The sequence below is a fragment of the Cervus elaphus genome, chromosome 30 (assembly GCF_910594005.1).
Source record: "Cervus elaphus chromosome 30, mCerEla1.1, whole genome shotgun sequence".
NCBI lineage: Eukaryota > Metazoa > Chordata > Mammalia > Artiodactyla > Cervidae > Cervus > Cervus elaphus.
Genome location: NC_057844.1, coordinates 27873660 through 27892618, shown reverse-complemented (window position 1 = coordinate 27892618; position 18959 = coordinate 27873660). Strand labels below are relative to the sequence as shown.

General features: G+C 38.5%; 1 long non-coding RNA gene across 1 annotated transcript in view; it reads right to left on the bottom strand.

The window, feature by feature from the left end:
• Positions 1-18508, bottom strand: part of LOC122686585 — a 148050-nt gene extending 129542 nt beyond the window's left edge. Inside the window, exon 1 of the long non-coding RNA XR_006338838.1 lies at positions 18388-18508. This is a non-coding gene — a long non-coding RNA (uncharacterized LOC122686585). The remainder of the gene's footprint in view (positions 1-18387) is intronic.
• Between the last annotated feature and the right edge of the window lie 451 nt (positions 18509-18959).

Genomic DNA, 18959 nt, shown 5'->3' with positions numbered 1-18959 from the left:
TAGTGGAAGGCGAAGTCTTAACCACTGGACCACCAGGGAAGTCCCAGAGCAACAGTTTTAATTTTGTTATTGGAATGAGACTTGGACTTAATTTGACCAAATTACATAAACCTGGGTAATCTAGCATCAATATAATTAACAAAATTCTAGTTTTTGTCTTTTGTTTGTTTTTGAGTTTTGGCCCAGGCTCCTTTACACAATTATTGCAAATATACTACATGTAAAAGACCTATCTAGTTATTGCTTGGCAGAGTTGTCAAATGACCCAGCAATTCCATTCCCGAGTATACAAACAAGAGAAATGAAAACATATGTTCATGCAGAAATGTGTACATGAATGTTCATAATGGTCAAAAAGTGGAAGCAATATAAATGCTCTTTAGCTGATGAAATTAATAAAAAGTGATATATCCATACAATGGAATTATTATACTATAACAATGCAATGAAGTACTAATATGTACTATTACACAGATGAAACTTGAAAACATTATGCTATATGAAAGGAGCCAGACACAAAAGTTGTGTATCATGTTATTCCATTTATATTAAACGTCCAGACTAGGTAATTTTGTGGATACTGAAAGTACATTAGTGATTTCCAGGAGATAAGGAAGGAGAAAATGGAAAATGCCTGCTGATGGGTATAGGTTTCTTTCTGGAGTGATGGAAATGCTCTGGATTTAGCGGTGATGACTTAGTGTTGGCAGTATACTACACTCACTGAATTGTGCACCTTAAAAGGGTAAAGATTATGGTATGTGAACTAGACCTCAAAAAATCTGAATAACATAAAAAAAAGGTTGAAATACAATTTGGTGAAAATTAAAACAGGTAAATATCTAAGAAGTATTCTGCCCATGGTGCAAAAGCTGTTAGATTAATTCCTGATTTTACCTTGGTTAGTCAGATATGGAAAGTTTTGGAAATACTTCTGCCTGGTTTTTACATACCTCCAAATCTTCTGTAGCTGACTAAACTGAAGGAGTCTTTAATCAAAATAATAGTCCTCCAGAATCAGACTCTGTGGCTTACTTTGTTTCTCCAATACCAGCCCCTGTGGCCTTTGACAGGCCACACCTCCTGGAGGAGATCATTTGTCTCTTGTGAAAGAGTCTGTTTGCCCTGTCTCTAGGTATGCTGGACGAATGCTGAGAAATAGGTGCACAAAATAACAGCATGGCATTTTACAGTTCTGAATGGGGTAGAAACACAAGTTAATAATAGGAATTTGTCTTTCTTACAATTAACTTTAATTGGACAAGCAGGCCTAATCTCTAATGCCTTTCCAAATTCAGAATATAATTATTAGTGAGAACTTAACTCAAATTTAAATGTTACTTTATAGTTAAGTGGGCATAAACAACACTAATGAACCTTAATAAACTTTTATTTTGAATAACATGAGCTAAAATCCTGCCTAAATATTATGCAGCTGAAATCAGACCTCCAGCAATGAATACTTCTTTCAGAGAATAAATATGTTTATTGGCAAGAAATGATGATATTTTTCTATGACTGTCTGTAATATATCAACCCAGGAAGCTAGTATATTACAGTCAACATTTAATGACATATAAATCTGTAATAAATAGAGACTTTATTAATCACTACTATGCTCTCAAATTGAGATATTGTTATTTTCTCTCCCTCCCAACCCATTTCAGGTCTGATCATCCCAGGTAGGAGTGATCCTCTTGTATGTATATCCTCTTGTATATCCTTTATTGCATCTATTTATGTTTACATTTGTTTCTCAGTGTTAGATGCAAACCTGTGAACAGCATCAACTGTGGTTCCTCATCTTTGATTCCCAGCATTAAATATAGTGATTGGTACATAGTAGATATTTCACAAATGAATGAATGAGTGAACTAACCAGTGTAAATTGTTGGTAAATTTCCATATGAGTGTGGTGTAGGCAACAGCCAGAGGAAGGTCAGGAATTGGTTCCTGTGACTGCTGCCATGTACAGCTCAGGTTTCAAGTCCTGAGGGAAATGCTTGATGAAAGTGAAAGAGCAGAGTGAAAATGTTGGCTTAAAACTCAACATTCAGAAAACTAAGATCATGGCATCTGGTCCCATCACTTCATGGCAAATAGATGGGGAATCAGTGGAAACAGTGACAGACTTTCTTTTTTTGGGCTCCAAAATCACTGCAGATGGTGACTGCAGCCATGAAATTAAAAGATGCTTGCTCCGTGGAAGAAAAGTTATGACCAACCTAGACAGCTTATTAAAAAATACATTTGAATCAGTTCTAATGAGGTGGATGAAACTGGAGCCTATTATACAGAGTGAAGTAAGCCAGAAAGAAAAACACCAATACAGTATAATAGCACATATATATGGAATTTAGAAAGATGGTAACGATAACCCTGTATGCGAGACAGCAAAAGAGACACAGATGTATAGAACAGTCTTTTGGACTCTGTGGGAGAGGGCGAGGGTGGGATGATTTGGGAGAATGGCATTGAAACATGTATATTATCAAATGTGAAATGAATCACCAGTCCAGGTTCAATGCATGATATAGGATGCTCGGGGCTGGTGCACTGTGATGACCCAGAAGGATGGGATGGGGAGGGAGGTGGGAGAGGGGTTCAGGATGGGGAACACATGTTCACCCATGGCGGATTCATGTCAATGTATGGCAAAACCAATACAATATTTTAAAGTAATTAGCCTCCAATTAAAATAAATAAATTTATATTAAAAAAATAAAAAATAAATAAAATTTTTTAAAAAGCAGAGACATTACTTTGCCAACAAAGGTCCATCTAGTCAAAGCTATGGTTTTTCCAATAGTCAGGTATGGATGTGAGAGTTGGACTATAAAGAAAGCTGAGCGCCGAAGAATTTATGCTTTTGAACTATGGTGTTGGAGAAGACTCTTGAGAGTCCCTTGGACAGCCAGGAGATCTAACCAGTCCATCCTAAAGGAAATCAGTCCTGAATATTCATTGGAGGACTGATGCTAAAGCTGAAACTGCAATACTTTGGCTATCTGATGTGAAGAACTGACTCAGTGGAAAAGACCCTGATGTTGGGAAAGATTGAAGGCAGGAGGAGAAGGGGACGACGGAGGATGAGATCGACAGAGAGAGGATGGCATGACCAGCTCAATGGACATGAGTTTGAGTAAACTCTGGGAGTTGGTGATGGACAGGGAGGCCTGGTGTGCTGCAGTCCATGGGGTCCCAAAGAGTTGGACCCAACTGAGAGACTGAACTGAACTGAACTGGGCTTCTAGAAAGACTTGAAGTGCTGATGCTTGAAAATGGGCAACTTACTAGAAGCAGAGATTTTTAGTGCAGAGGAATTTAAGAAAGTTAACAATGCCATCCACCCGTAGTCCATGCTGTCACACTCCCATCCTACCTTTGCATTTACTGTTTTCCCCCAGTCTTCTGCTTAAATTTGCCACACCTTCTCCCACCCCTTTCCACTTTCCTGCTTTATTTTTCTCCGTAGCAATGGTCACCACGTATTCTAGTTTTTTATTCACTGCTTGTCTCCCCTTCTGCCCCACCAGAATCTGAATTCTTATTTTATATAGCCTGCTTTTTTCCTGCTCTATATTCAGTGCTAAAAACAGTCCTTGGAAATAGTAGCTGCTCAGTAAATGTTATGGAAGGAAGGTGTGAAGGAACAAGGGAAAGGGAAGGGAAGGAGGGAAGAGAGAGAGTAGAGGGAGGAAGGGGAGAGGGGGCTTGGAAGGAAAAAGGATGTTAGGAAAGAAGAATGGAAGGAAGAAAGGGAAGCCTATTCTAAAAATACCTGAACTCCTGGCAAGCTTTTCAATACATTCAGGTAAACTCGTGGATGACTTACAAATTTATTTTTCTTGGCTCACTAAAAAAAGCTGAAAAATTTCCATAGAATATCAGATTATAAACTTTTCTCAAACAATCAGGTCTGGTTAACTGGGTCTGTGCTCCCATACCATGCCAGTCATCTAGACGTGGGGACATGGGCTAGAATGACTTAATAGGCCAGAGAATTTAGGGATGGAAGCTGATATCTCTCCTGGATTTCCTGAATGGCTTGGAGCATCTCACTATGGATGTGTAGCCCAGGAAGTCCTCAGAATAATATAGATTCTTATGGAAACCTGTATTTCCAAAGGGGTTTCAATGAACAGATCATGCCCAGGACTTTAAGTCCTGGTTCACTCAGACCAGAGACCCCTGGGGCTTACCTGAGAGGAGCAGGTGTGCCCAGACAAACCCTCTACTGATCCTCTGTCCCAAGAATTTTCCCTGGAGAACCTGAACTCTGCAGCCCTCTAGTGAGGATGTTGGTGTAGATATGTTAAGACATCTTCACCCACTGCAGTGATGGTATCACAAAGCCGCTTTAAAATATGCTTAATATATGATTCCACCCCCATGCATCTGTTCATTCATTCAACAAATACATATTGCACACCTACTAAGTGCCAGGCCATGTACTAGGTACTGTGTATTCAAGTATTGAAGAAGACACATGATCCCTGCCCTCACAGACCTCAGAGTATTGTCAGGAAAGAGAAACAGGTAAATAATAAGTGATAGTGTATTGCACAAGATAGTATCAAAACACAGCAGAGGCTCTGAAACTGTATACTTAAAGTTCAACATGTAGAAAATAGCAGATGTTCAAAGCTTTTCCCTAAACTGCTTGGGGGTAAGTTCTAGGGAAATTTAACTCATTTTTAAATTTATTCTTATAGGATACTTACAACATATATAAGCTTTCTCTGGAGTCCTTATTTTGAAATTTTTAGATGTAATTGTCTAAAGGCCACTTTGTCTCACTTTACCTACACAAATATATGAAAATATTTTTGTCTTAGTAGCTGAGCCCACCCTTTTGCATAAATCTGATCAATCTGAACACTTTCTCCAACCTACCTAAATTATGGCTATTTTCATTACCAATACTACTTACACCAGTAAATCTATCTACTATCATTTCTAGTTATTATTTTATTCTATTAATTATGTTTTTATTTTATAGTGTACACAGTAGTAAATATTATTTATTGTGGTAAATATATAAAACATAAAATTTTAAGCATTTTTAAATGTACAGTCAAGTATATTCACATTTTTATGTAACCATCACCACCACCCAGAACATTTCATCATCCCAAGCTGAAAATCTTTACCCTCTAAACAACAATTCCCCATTCCATTCTCCCCCAACCCTTGGTAATCACTTTTGCTTCTGTCTCTATGCATTTGTCTATTCTAGGTACTTTGTATAAGTGAAATCATACAGTGTTTATTCTTTTGTGATTGGTTTATTCTGCTTAGCATAATGTCTTTAAGTTTGGTCCGTACTGTAGCATGTATCAGAATTTTATTCCTTCTTAAGGCTGAATGGTATTTAGTTGTACATATATACCACATTTTGGTTATCCATTCATCAGCTGATGGACATTTGAATTGGCTATTGTGAATCATGCTGCTGCTGCTAAGTCGCTTCAGTCGTGTCCGACTCTGTGCGACCCCACAGATGGCAGCCCACCAGGCTCCCCCGTCCCTGGGATTCTCCAGGCAAGAACACTGGAGTGGGTTGCCATTTCCTTCTCCAGTGCATGAAAGTGAAAAGTGAAAGTGAAGTCGCTCAGTCGTGTCCGACCCTTCGCATCCCCATGGAACGCAGCCTACCAGGCTCCTCCGTCCATAGGGTTTTCCAGGCAAGAGTACCGGAGTAGGTTGCCATTGCCTTCTCCGATAAACATAGGTGTACATATGCTTATTATGTTCATGTAGTGCTCCAAATTTTTCAAAGTACTTTTGTGTCTACAGCTCATAAACTCTGGGAGATAGTGTAGTTAGTCTTTTCCTCTTTTGGCAAATAAGAAGTCCAAATTATTGAAAAATTAAGTCACTTATTAATACAGGGATAGTTTCTGACTCAGCCTAGAGAATCTTTCTCTTATCATACTTATTATTTTTCATTCCAGTAATCCCTTCACCAGCAGGGATGCAAAAGGAAAAATATCCTCGTTGAGTTGCAATTGTAGGGCAGAACAAAAGTCTTCATTTAGTTGGACATGCTAAATGAAGTCAGTAGGCCCGCAATTTGGGGAAAAAAATCAGTTTTAAAAATTTATCTTTCAAATATCAGTGGCAGCTATTTTTTTTAGCAAAATGACTTTCTGGGCCAGCTAATCCAGATCTAGCCTTCTCTTTTCCCCCTCAACTGTACCATCGCTCATAAAACTCAGATTTCCCATGTACTTGAATCTGGAAAGTATGTCTATAACCCAAATAAAATATCTAAATCTTGATTACTCATGGGTTTAAATCATACCTGATATAGTTTCACATTCTGTTCTTGGATAACAATCTTTGTTAAATTCCAGAGATACCAATGCTCTGAACAGAGCTTTTGAAAAGTTGAGAGGTGCTCAGATGACCTTTGAGGGAGGAGAGTGGAGGCTGGGTAGATATGTGTGGCAGAGCCCGTGGTGCTGTGTCCCTGATGCTGCCCTTCCCAGCGAGGGTCCAGCTGATTTGTGCTGGATTTAGTTTAGTTTGTCTAAACTAAATTCATATGTTCCTTTATGTCAATATTATTAGGCTAGATTTAGTTTTTTTGAAATAGTGCTATTATTTGTACAACTTCTTGTAGTTTCTATTGGTTTAAAAAGATATTTGTAACAGTTAAAACTGCTCAAAGTAACACTTGTGTTAATTTGATTATGTATAGACACACTATGGCATGTATAAAATGATATTAAAATTTGCTTTGTCTTGAAAATTTTGAGATTTAAAGACTACTGGAAACTCTGGCAAAGACTGTTTGAAATCATCAGTACTCTTCTTAAACAAACATAGAATTCCAGTCAGTCTGTGGCTGGTCAAGGGAATAGGATACCCTTAATTTGCTGTCTGGTCCCCAGCAAATCAAGCCAAGTACCTTCACTTTACAGTCTTGTCCCCCCCCCCCCCCCCCGCCACTTTATCTTAAGTTGAGAAGTCAAGTGTTTTTTTTATACCTCAGCATGGTCCAAGATTAGGCTGTTGTTCTCCATTGAGGGTACAAAAAAAGAGGATGAAATGCCTGTTCTTGGGGACTTTCCAATCCAGTTCTGTTGAGAAAAACCTCCCCCTCTTTACCAGATGTGACTCCTAGGTTTGTAGCTGTTTTCTGAGGAAACAGAGAAATAGAAATCTGTGGAAGTCAATGGCATGCTGTGCTCTAGCCCTTCCTGTAGTTGCCTCAGAAGAGATCACAAAGGGTTAAGATTAATGTTTAAAGCTCATACCCATTAATTTGAAAACAGCCACAACCCCATTACTCACATGGGTAAAGAGACATAAAATCTTCCCAGAGAGGAAATATAAAAAGCTGATGAAAATCTGAAAAAAAAAAATTTTGGTCTCAATGGCAATAAACAATAATAATACAAATTAAAATGAGACACTGTTTTCTCCACATACTTCATAAGATTTGGAGAATATTAAATTCAGTGCTGGTGGGAGTGAGGTGAAGTGTTTATTCTCATTAACTGCTGGTAGTAGTTTGAATTAGAACTATATTTCTAGAAAATAATTTTCTAGTATCACACAATATTGCTTTTAATGATAGAAATCTTAGAACTAGTCTCAGTAAGTGATCAAGATACTTTATGGACAGAAAATTGATAGCATTTAAAAAAATAGAAAAGTTGTAAACAAACTAAATGTTTAGTTGCTTTAGGGTATAGTTTATTATTTTTTATGTACACAAAAATGAATTATTATGCATCAAATATTCACATGAATCTTTTTCTTATTAATTTTTAAAACATGGAGAAATATCTGTCATATTTTAATTAACAAAGAATAATTGTATTACAAAGAGTAATACAAATTATATATAGTTTGGGATCAATTATTTTGGAATAGTAGAAAAAGAACTACAGAGAAATATATAAAATTTTAACATTGGTTATCTATAGGGGAGTGTTTATAAGTGATTTTTTTCTTTCATTTTTAACCTTTTATATATTACACAAGTATTCTATAGCAGTCAGAAAAAAATATGTAAAATAAGTGGTCAGAAAAAGAAAAAAAAAAAAAAAGTGGTCATGTGGATGGATATCCAGAACATGGTTCTAAGAATAGAGACTGTGAAAATATTGTTGACTTATTTATTCTTCCCATCTACTATCTGTATGACTTTGGGATAAATCACATAATGAAGCATGTATTTTCTCATCTATATAATATCATATTAAACCTCCTCCCAAGTTTGTTAGGAGAATCATTTGAAGTGACAAATATGAAAAATACTTTCAAAATTATAAAATACTAAGAAAAATCTAAAAGATGAATTGAGGTTGACCTTATGACATATTTCTGTGTGGTGACTATCAAGTGTGAGGGTATAGACTGTGGCCATACAACATAAAGAAACCACAAGGCCTAACTGAGGGCAAATTGATAACCCATTGGGTGCCTATTCTAGGGCCTTTCTTTGTGTGGGTTACCACCTGTAGCATTGGCTATCTGGGAAAGTGGTGGTAAGGGACGGGGGATATAAAGCTTGGTTGGCAATGCAGGCCAGGCCATGAAGGGATTTAAAAGTCGGGCTGAAGAATTTACAGATTTATCATCACTGGTTAGGATGGAGGCATATTAGGTGTTTCATTTGCTTTGAGCCTGGGTGTTACAGAGGCACCTGGTTTGGGGATAATGGTGGCTCAGACAGAAAAGAATCTGCCTGCAATGAGGGAGACCTGAGTTGATCCCTGGATTGGGATGATCCTCTGGAGAAGGGCATGGCAATCCACTCCAGTATTCTTGCCTGGAGAATCCTTATGAACAGAGGAGCCTGGTGGGCTACAGTCCATGGGGTCTCAAGAAGTTGGACACAACTGAGCGACTAAGCACAGCACAGGACAGCCTAAGAGTGGCCAGTTTGCTGGATAGTCTTAATGGTCAGGGGAATGGAGGAAGGAGTCTGGCTATGTCAGAGTTTTGGCAGTTCCCGAGATGATGTTCTCAACAAGAAACTTGGTGGGAGGGAAAGAGTAAATGTCAGAGAGATTTCTCAAGGAGAGAATTTGTGATAGATGGAACACAGAGAGTAAAGGAAAGAAAGACTCAAAGATATCACTGATGTGTCTTCTCTGGGAGGTGGGAAAGGGGCTGCATTCCTTATCAATCCTGCCTAAGAGACTGAATGTACAAGCCGGCAATGGCTAGACCAAATGTAACAACCGAACTCTGAGGCCAGCCTCTGAGCAGTCAGCTCATCAGAGTCAGGACTTGGCGAGAGATGGTCAGATTCCCTGTTCTATTTTAATCCCTGCTTCCAACTCAATAGTTAATTAACCAAAAAGAAAAAGAAAAAAAAAAAGAAATGCTCTCCTAACCAATCATATGGGATGCTGCACTTCTAGCTAGCCCTCCTCCTGCTTTTGCCAGCAGTGTCCAGAAAGATCACACCTTTTCTCACCTTCCCTTTTTCCACTATAATAGGTGTCATGTTCCTCTACCTTTGAGTCCCTGAAGTACACGTGATGGTGGCTGACTCCCTTGTTACAGTAAACTCTAAATAAATCACCTCTGTTTGTTCTCATTTGGATGGTCTTTATTTGTTTCTGCTCTCCTGTATCTATCCTCAGCTCAGTCACTCTTCGCAGTAGTATTATCTGGCAGACAATTTGATGATTTGGGAGAAAGCATCACTAGGAATCACTTCTGTCCCTCAAACTAACTCTGTGACTTTGGACCATCTGTTAACCCGTTGAACTCCCATTTCCTGAATCTGTAAAATGAAATGTGTCCATCACAAGGTGATGAAATTCTGTGTCCTGGTGTTCAGAAGACATAGTCTGTCACACTGTAGACTAGAAGTCCAAAGATCCTTAACTATCTACACATATATTTCCCTGCCTATAATTTTCAGAAGGAGAAAGAGAGAAAGAAGAGGGAGGAAGGAGAGCAGGGGGTGGGGAGGCAGATGGGCTCTCTCAGATCTGATCCAGTTTAAAGCTTCTCTTAACAGGGAAATGAGAGGCCCACAGTTTCCAAACTCCCTTGAATGAGGAGACCAGTGTCTGTTTTACTTGCCTAAACTTGACACTGCAGCACCTGTTCCTCCTCCAGTCTGAGCAGTGATAAAGTCTAACCTCACCGCTCTGAAGAGGGCCTGGCAACCTGTAACAGGAAGGGACGTGTCCAAGTGCAGCCTCTTCAGGAGAGGGGAATGAGAATTAGGCTGTACAGACACCAGTGGGGACTAGTTTCTGTTCTGTCCTCACTGCTCCAGAGATGAAACAGACATTTATTTGATCCTAGCGATTACACGTCCTTTCCAATTAGAACTCAGGACCTGGGAGGGAAAATGTAGGAGCGCTGAAGAGGCACTAATATTTCAACATCACATTCTGTTCTACTTGGTACCTTTTTCACCACATGAAACTACCCATGCAGGCTTTCTTGATTCTACATATTCCTGTGGTCCATTGTCACTCATCACACACATTAAATAAGGATTCAGTCGCATATGCATTCAATTCGTTTTCACAGTCATTGAGTCTTTGGTATAGTGAGAAAGAACAAATCAACATTTGGGGTTCAACATAAATAGTACATTTCTTCTGAGGTTTTCTTCTCTGAGGAAGCACAGAGCTACAATGACTTTGAAATTCGGTTAAAAGTTTGAGGCATTCACAGCTTGCTGCATGTGATGGACTTACTAATACTCTTTCTCACCTGGAGGAAATAAGTTGCTTGCTTTGAATTTCAGTTATCAAATTTAAAAGCCTTACTCCTCTGGACCAAAAGGATACAGTGAGACAGTGTGGGAGAAACTGGTTATAGACTATGTTGTAAATGTCACAATTATGAGAGAACAGGAGGCTAGAGGAGATGGGAGTCCCTGTTACTAGGCCACCCAGTGAAGCATCCAACAACACAACTCAGGTTCCTTAAAGGCAAGTCCCTGCTCCTTATTCAAGGTAATTCTTGATTATGTTTTAACCTGTGACTCATTGTATATGAAAATCAGAATAGAAAAAAAAAAAAAGAAAAAAAAAAAAGAAAATCAGAATAGGAGAACACCTGAGCCCTTTCACATCTTATGCAGTTTATGAAAATCTTCAAGAAAGCACCCCTGTGGCATTTTTCATATTCTCAGGGTATATATGATTCCCCATGCCTACCCCCAAAAAGGTAGGAAAAAAAAAACATTAAGAACTCTTAATCTACTACTATGAAACGTGGAGGAGGATATCAAGTTAAGGACAAAAAATAAGAAAACAATCCATGGATACTACTTAATCTTATCATGGTCTAGAAGTAATGGTTACTTTTGTACCTCTAAGTAAGTAATAAGAACATTCAAATTATTCCTTTTGACCAGCAGCTCAAGGGAAATGATGCTTTTTCCACCAGCTGCCTTCACCCAGATCCTTTGTACTGTTTAATTTTGATAGAAAGACAATGCCTAATAGGATAATTTCAAAATATGGAGTAATCACTACCTAGGATATTTTTTCTCTTGCAGGGGAAAGTGCTTGTATATTTTGGCTTTCCCATGTTTCTCCCAATAATGAGGCTAAGTAATGTTGTTGAACTAGAGGCTGGCTGGCTTTCAGAAGCAGCCATTGAGAAAGGACTGATCTGAAATGAGAAAAGAGGGAACCATTAAGCTAAAAATAAAATGAATGCCAAGCTTTGACTCTCTCCAGGGTTCTCTTAATGTGTCATAACTTATGCTTCATGAAGGTCCCAAGGAGGGTGGTCATAAGTCAATGTCACTTGGCTGGTTCAGTGCAGGCCATTGGGCTCAATGTGTCAGTATACTCTGCCCCTGCCCACAGGGGTCTGGGATAAACCAAGACATAAAATAACCCGACTTGCCCCTGAAGGAAGAGAAGCTGCTGCTAAAATGAGACTTGGCCTTTTAGTAAGGTCTACACATCCCTTTGACCCCAGGCCTTTTGGCAGAATTTCTCGGACTGGCATGCCACAGCTTCTTAATCTCTAAACAGCAGAAAATTTATACACCACCTCCATGGATCTCAGAAGAAATGGCCAACGATTCTCTGAATGCATGCTGTTTAAATGTTACAGATATATGGTTCAGGACTCACTATACAGAATCATAGCATTTATGGGTAGCATTATGGACGGAATCTTAGACACCATTTTAGTCTAGGAATTACACACAAGCTAGAGAGAAGACTCCTTGGCAATGTTAATTGAACACAGTGGTTACAAGCTGAGACACCTTGTATCCAGTTGCTTGGTTTTGAATGTCAGTTCCATCTCTGCACTGCTCTACCTCAGTGTCAGCATGTGAAAACTAGGAATAATTCAAGTTTCTATGTCATAGGGGGCTCTGAAGAGTAAATCAGGTAATAATATATTTAAAGTGTTTGGGGTATCTGTCAAGCTAAGTACTATATAATGTTTGCTCATATTGTTGAAGAATTTCACACAGTGCTACATAACACTTACTATACAGTTTTTAGTTCTTATTAACCACAAAAGAACCTACATGTATTTGAGAAGTGGTAAATCATGTATATGGGATACATTATCTATTCAGTTTACACAGTGTTTAGGGAATATTTTTGGACCAGTTTCGTTACTAGAAGTAAGTTCTCTTTCCCAAGGTATATACAGGGTTGGAATGGAGGCTAATTAAGAGCAAAAACAATAGGAATTAAAAACTTTATTGGATGTTCCAGTCGCCATGCTAGGTGGTTTACCAGGCGTGATTTTATTTCATTCTCCTGACAGCCCTACCAGGTTAATACTATTATGATCTCTATTTTTACCCATGAGGAAACATACTGATAACCCTTACATGCCTTTCCCAAAGCTGGAATGTTGCAGGGTCTAGCTCTAAATCTTAGGCTGTGCTGTAAGTCACACTATGTACTGACTTCTTTCCAGTGACTCTAGATTAAGAGCAATGGAAATCATAGGTTTCTGAGAATCACTTGCAGACCTGGGATAAAGACTCAGCCTCAAGCCAATAATCAACAGATGCAGATGGGTAAACAAGAGCACAGATACAGGAAAGCAACCCTTGTAGAAACAAATGGAAAGGAATGCAGAAGTCTCTACCATGTAAACACAGTCCTAGCAGTGGCACAGGGAAAAGAGGTCAGCTCATCAGTGGTTTCCCCTCTCTCCTGAGTCTTTCTTTCATTTCAGAGTGAATTCATGCATTTTCCAGCCTCTCATGCCTTGGCTCAGCTGGTGTGTTCCACACCGTCTCCTGGATCTCAGATGGTCCTTGTCCTTTGAGGCTTCCACAGCTTGTTCGACTGCATCTGAAATCTTTCCCCTGGTTGCTGACACAATGTGAAGACTATTTTCTTACCTGACCCTGTCCTACAGGGTCCTGACTGTCCAACCATACTTTGTTACAAAATTTAACCATTATTCTTAATCTTCTAGAGACTTTGAGATTTCCCCTGCCCTTCTGGGCTAACTACTACCCTCCTCTCTATATTCACCCACAGATGACTTAGTAACATTGAAATGAAAAGATCCTTTGGAATAGGAAGTCTTAAAGTCATCATATTAATTGACCAATAATTTGGACTGTAGGATTCAAGGGTAGTTCAAGGATGGAATGTATACTCACAAGCAACAGAAGTCACACGGGTTGGGCTGTAACTAAAGGCTTGCACTATAGGTAGCACAAATCTCTGCATATAGCTAGCATGTCCCATGCATACTCCTCCATTATGTTTCTAACAATGTCACCAAAGGCCACATTACCTTGTCTACACTGTATAGAATTTATTACTATCAACCAAAATTACAAAGTTTTATTTCACAACTGCAAGTTCTTCCAACTGGTATTTGTACATTTACACTTACAAACCAAGTAAATAATCTTACATTTATCATTGCTGTAAAGATCTAGGAAGATTCAGATCATTATTCCAACATGTTAAGATCTGTTTGGATTTTGGTGATGTCAAAGCAATAATATATTAAGAAATTTGTTAAACATACATTTATCTAAAACATTGATGAAAATATTAGGATAAGACCAATAACAGTTTTTTTTTTTTTATAAACCAACACCAGTCAGCTCCCCCTATCCCCAGTTGCTAAGAAGTATCTCTAAGTATGTTCATTCAACCAGTTATTAATCTTCCTGATTGCATTAGCTCAGCTCATATTTCTTAATCTTGTCTCCAATAACATCATGAAAGAATTACACAATGCCCCATTGAAGTTCATGTGGTAAGTAGTATTTCGTCTATTGCATTTCCTTGAACAATGCTTCCCACTAATTTGGCCAGATTTAATTTAGCTAAAAGCAATTTGACAAAAAACAATTTCATCAAGAAGACAGTTTTGTCAAAACAATAATCTAGTTAAAACAGAATAATGCCAATCGGTGTTTTTTCAAAGTTGGTCATTTTTTGCATACTCTGGACAGAATTGTGACCCATTTTGCACCTTATATATTTTTGTTCATATTTTGCCTTTTCTCAGTGGTTTAATTTCTTAAATTTCTAGCTCATTTCCAGTTATTATTCCTATTAAGCCTTACTTATAATTTAGAATGAAACAGTCTGACTATTCAGCAATTAATTAGAAGAATGTAAATGTCTATCAACTGATGGATTATTTTTAAAAAATATACTAGGTTTCAAATGCCATATGGTAAGTAAAATATCATGTGTTAGCCATTGGAAACACATGTTAAAGGCTATCATACTTTAATGTGAAATCATTGGTTAGCCCTATTTGAATGTCATTATGTTAAACAATTTTTTTCTGGTTTGTATTTATAATTTTCCCATAATGAGCATGTGTTTGCTTAAAAAGTCTAAAATAATACATAAATCACAGTGATAGTCTATTGTTTAATTACTTTGTTGGCTTCAAATAATTAGCTCCTTTTGCTTGATACTTAGCTTTTCTTGAGCAATTCCTTAATTGTTCAAACTTTTTACAATAAAGACAAAGTAATTGTTTGAAGATAAAGGATATACATAGTGATATAAATAAAAAGTTCTGAAAAGTGTAAAATAATGTTTACAGATACTTACAGCTTTATAAAGCTGTCCTATGTTTTATCACCCATAATGGAACATATAATGATGGAAGATCTTCATTTTCAATTAATTTATTGTGTTGACCAATTTGCTTTAGACCAAATTACCTTTGGCTATATGCTTTTACATGCTGTCTACCAAGCTAATAATACACTTGAGAAAAGATATGTGACCATCAAGGTGATTTTTTTTTTTTTTAGTAAGTCTATTCTAATTCTAGGGATCCACTAGTATCTCTTTCAGTTGTTCCACAAACAACTCCTTTAACAAACCATTTTTGAACCTTGCCAGTTTGCGAAAACTAAGCAATATGTCTCAGTTCCTCTTGAAACTGTCAAAAGACAGCAATGGGGAGTAACCTCCTACTTAAAATAAGTGCCGGCAAACGTGGCTAGGATGATGTCCAGGCACTTTATTCCAAGTATTTTCTCAAGGAAATTGCTCAACTTCTCCACCATCTGGCATTTCTACAGAATCACATCAAGCATATGACGTATATTTAATATTCTCCCAGCCTATAGGTATCCCGATGCTATTTTTCCCTTGACCCATCTTACTGTTACTACTGTGATTTTAAAAACCAGTGTGGTTCCAGGGCCATGATTGCTGCTTGACCCTGTTCTTACCTCCTGGTCTACATTTACGGCTGTCTGAGAGGGCAGGTGTGTAGGAGTCACCAAAAGCTCCTGGAAATTGTTAGCCATGTGTCCCTGAGCCCTGTCATGCTGCTACCAGGTACCTAGGTGATAGGTTGCACTTTCTGTTATATTGCCTAACACACCAAATTACATAGATAAAATATTTAAATTATCTTCCATCTTGTCTGTGAAAAGATACAGTCAGGTTATTAACTTCTAAGTCATAGTCCTCACTTTCCTAGAGCTTTTAAAAAATAAATGGTCTAACCATGTCTCTCAGGGTTTTTGTTTACCTAGATTTGCATGCCGGGTAATCTCAGTAAAAACTGGTAGAATGATTGAAGGAATGTGCTTCACATGGGATGTGAAATTGTAGAAGATAAATTCAGCTATTCCTTCAGCCTTCCATTCATTCAATAAAAAGTGAAAAAAAATAACAAAAGGAAACTATTAGCTCTAGAGGCAAATGAGATTCTTTAAATATGAGTTCTGTAATGGTGGTGATTTCAACAGGGTTTGGTTGTTAACAGTGACAGAGAATTCTTAGTCTTATAATTCTAGTGCTTTTGTCTACCTTTTGGAAATTCCCCCAAACATTGCGATGCTGAGAAATCAGTCTGAATACAGCTATGAGGAAAAGACTCAAGATTTTCAAAGATGAAAAACACAAGAACTTCAGTGAATCAATAGAGGAGATGTCATCCTTAGATAAAGAGAGAAATCTTGAAAAAAAAATTATGATCCCTTATTAGGCAGTTTTTCCTGAACTGACATAGGCAATATATTTCACCTTTATTCCTCCCGCAACTCTTTTTTTTTTCCCTCCTGCTTTTAATTTTACTAAAATAAGAAAAGGAATTCCTAAGAATGGCTGTGATGTAGTGTCTGGTTAACAAAGCTAACACATTGCCTAAATATTTATTCTCACGTACAGGGTATTTGGATTGCAGATGTGCAGAAATATTGTCAGGTTAAAAATAACTCTTTCCACAAGGCAGAGGTGGGCTGGAATGCTAATCCAGGCCCACTGCTTATCCTTGTGAGCCTTGCATCCTGGGTGTCCTAGCTGTACAAAGTAAACAGCTCCAGCCTCTTTTCCTTAGGAACCTCACCTTTTCTCTTGAGTCGTTTAAAAAATAAAAAAAAAAATTGTGCCGAGACTAGCAAGAAACAGGGCAACGAGAAAAGGAGAAAAATCCTCAGAGAGCCACTCCGTTCTCCCACATTCTTTATTGTGTGCCTGGTGAGGGAATTTTCTTCTCTTCAGGCCAAAGGTAGCTTAGACATTCTAATCCTTAGAGTGATTAAGTACTTTGCTTAAACCGTGTGCAGTTTATCAGTAATGTGGTTCAAAGGGTAGGCTCATGGAAATACCTGGGGCCAGGTTAGGCAGCTTAATCCTGGAAGGGAGAAAGCCTGGAGGAAGGCAGATGGCGTCCAGGTCAGGCCCCACCTGTACTGCCAATTCAGACTTTAGGCAGGGTGCCCTCGCCCCTCTGGGGTTCACCTTCTCAGCCTGAAAACTGAAAGCAACTTGTATCACAAGAATGTGCCCTTGAGGCAGTATAACAACATAGACCACAAGTCATGGGGAGAAAGACAATAACGAGCAAGAATCTAATTGATCTGTGTGGATGCAGGTTGGTGCTGTCCATGAAAAAGGCACAAAAAGAGGCTTGGAAATCTCAGGGAAAGTCTAAGGTACTGACAATTAGTCCTCATGGAAGTGCCAAAGGCAAACTAGGAGAGAAGAGGCACAGATTTAAGAGAAAGAAGTAGCATGAATATAGGTGTCGGTCTTCTCCTTTACGGCCTACAGAGCACAGACAGAAGATTCAGCATCTTATCGTCCCCTCCAACAGAGAGAGATGTTACAGTGATGCTCTCTTAGATCATTTGGATACATGAAAGTATCCAGTGTTCCACCCTTGGAGTCTGAACTTGAATGAAATCATTAAAAGCACCTATGAATTTCTACAGAAAGACTGGGATTTTGTTAACAGCATTAGACAAGTAACCGCTTTACATGCATACTGTTGAACTTGTTCTGCAGCATCTTTTGTCTGACAAGCCTCTGACTCTTAGTCTGCATTAGAGTAACTTCTAGCCTCCCAACTTCATTTGCCACAATCACAAGGAACTGGCCTGCACACAGCAACACCTGATCCCAGCAGTTTCCACGTCTTGTAGAGCAGTGTCAACACCATGTAACAGCAGGGTTTCACTAATTCCCCTCCCATGCTTAAATTAAACAGGCACCCAGCGACACTTAAGATACAGACCCTCAGACCTGGACTGACATTTGGTTACAATTCCACTGGGATTTTCTCTCTACAGCACTAGTCTTGCATACAGACCCATTTTCAAGTGGCAAAGATAATTTGATCCCATTTTAAAGGATACTGATTACACTGAGAACAGAGAAAAAGCCTGGTCTATCCTGAGAACATTCACACAAGTTTAAAAGTATAACATATCAATGTGACTATTTCATTTTGGAAGAATTTTTTTTAAAGCAACAGGTTTGTGTGGTGTTTTTTTTTTTTTTGTCTTTTAAAATCAGAGCTGTATGTGCATGTTTGACAGTGAGCTGTTGTTCTTAAAGACAGCAGGAGAAGGCAGCATGTTAAAGTTTCACATTAAACAAAAAAGAGTTTTAAGAAGCATTCTCAAATTACATTCACAGTTTGAAAGTTCAAGAATTGTGGCTGAGCCCTGCTTACCTTACAGTTTCAGGTCCCAAGGGGTCTTTAAGTTTAAAGCAGTATATCAACTGCGCAGGACTGATTTTCTTGCATAAAAGTCTAATCTGTCATAGCACCCATCTCACCGGGAGGAGCCAGCCTCCTGTTCCCGAGCACCAATGAGGGAACCAAAGGAACACATGTGGGAAGTGGCTTCCTTGAAAGCCTGTCACAGTCTGCACATGCTCTCTGTGACGGAGGTGCCAAATCAACCTTGGCTGGAAGCTCACAAAGCACCTCATTGTGAGTCCCGGACATCTCTCTGGGGAGAAGAAAAGGTTATTAAAAAAAAAAAAAGGCTCTAGTCAATCTTAAGTTTGCATGCTTTTGTTGGAATGGGCCTCTCATTCATTAAAAATATAGAGGAGCTATTTTCTGTTAATCAGCTTCCTGGGGAACAAGTATAACTAATAACAATACATCTATATATTGAGATAAGAGGGGAAGCATATCTTTTGGAATTCTGCTACTTACTGGTCCTGGCTGGTGTGAAGGAGGGCTCCATCTCATTACTTAGAAAAAGGTCTACTCCATAAGAACTGACTGGATGC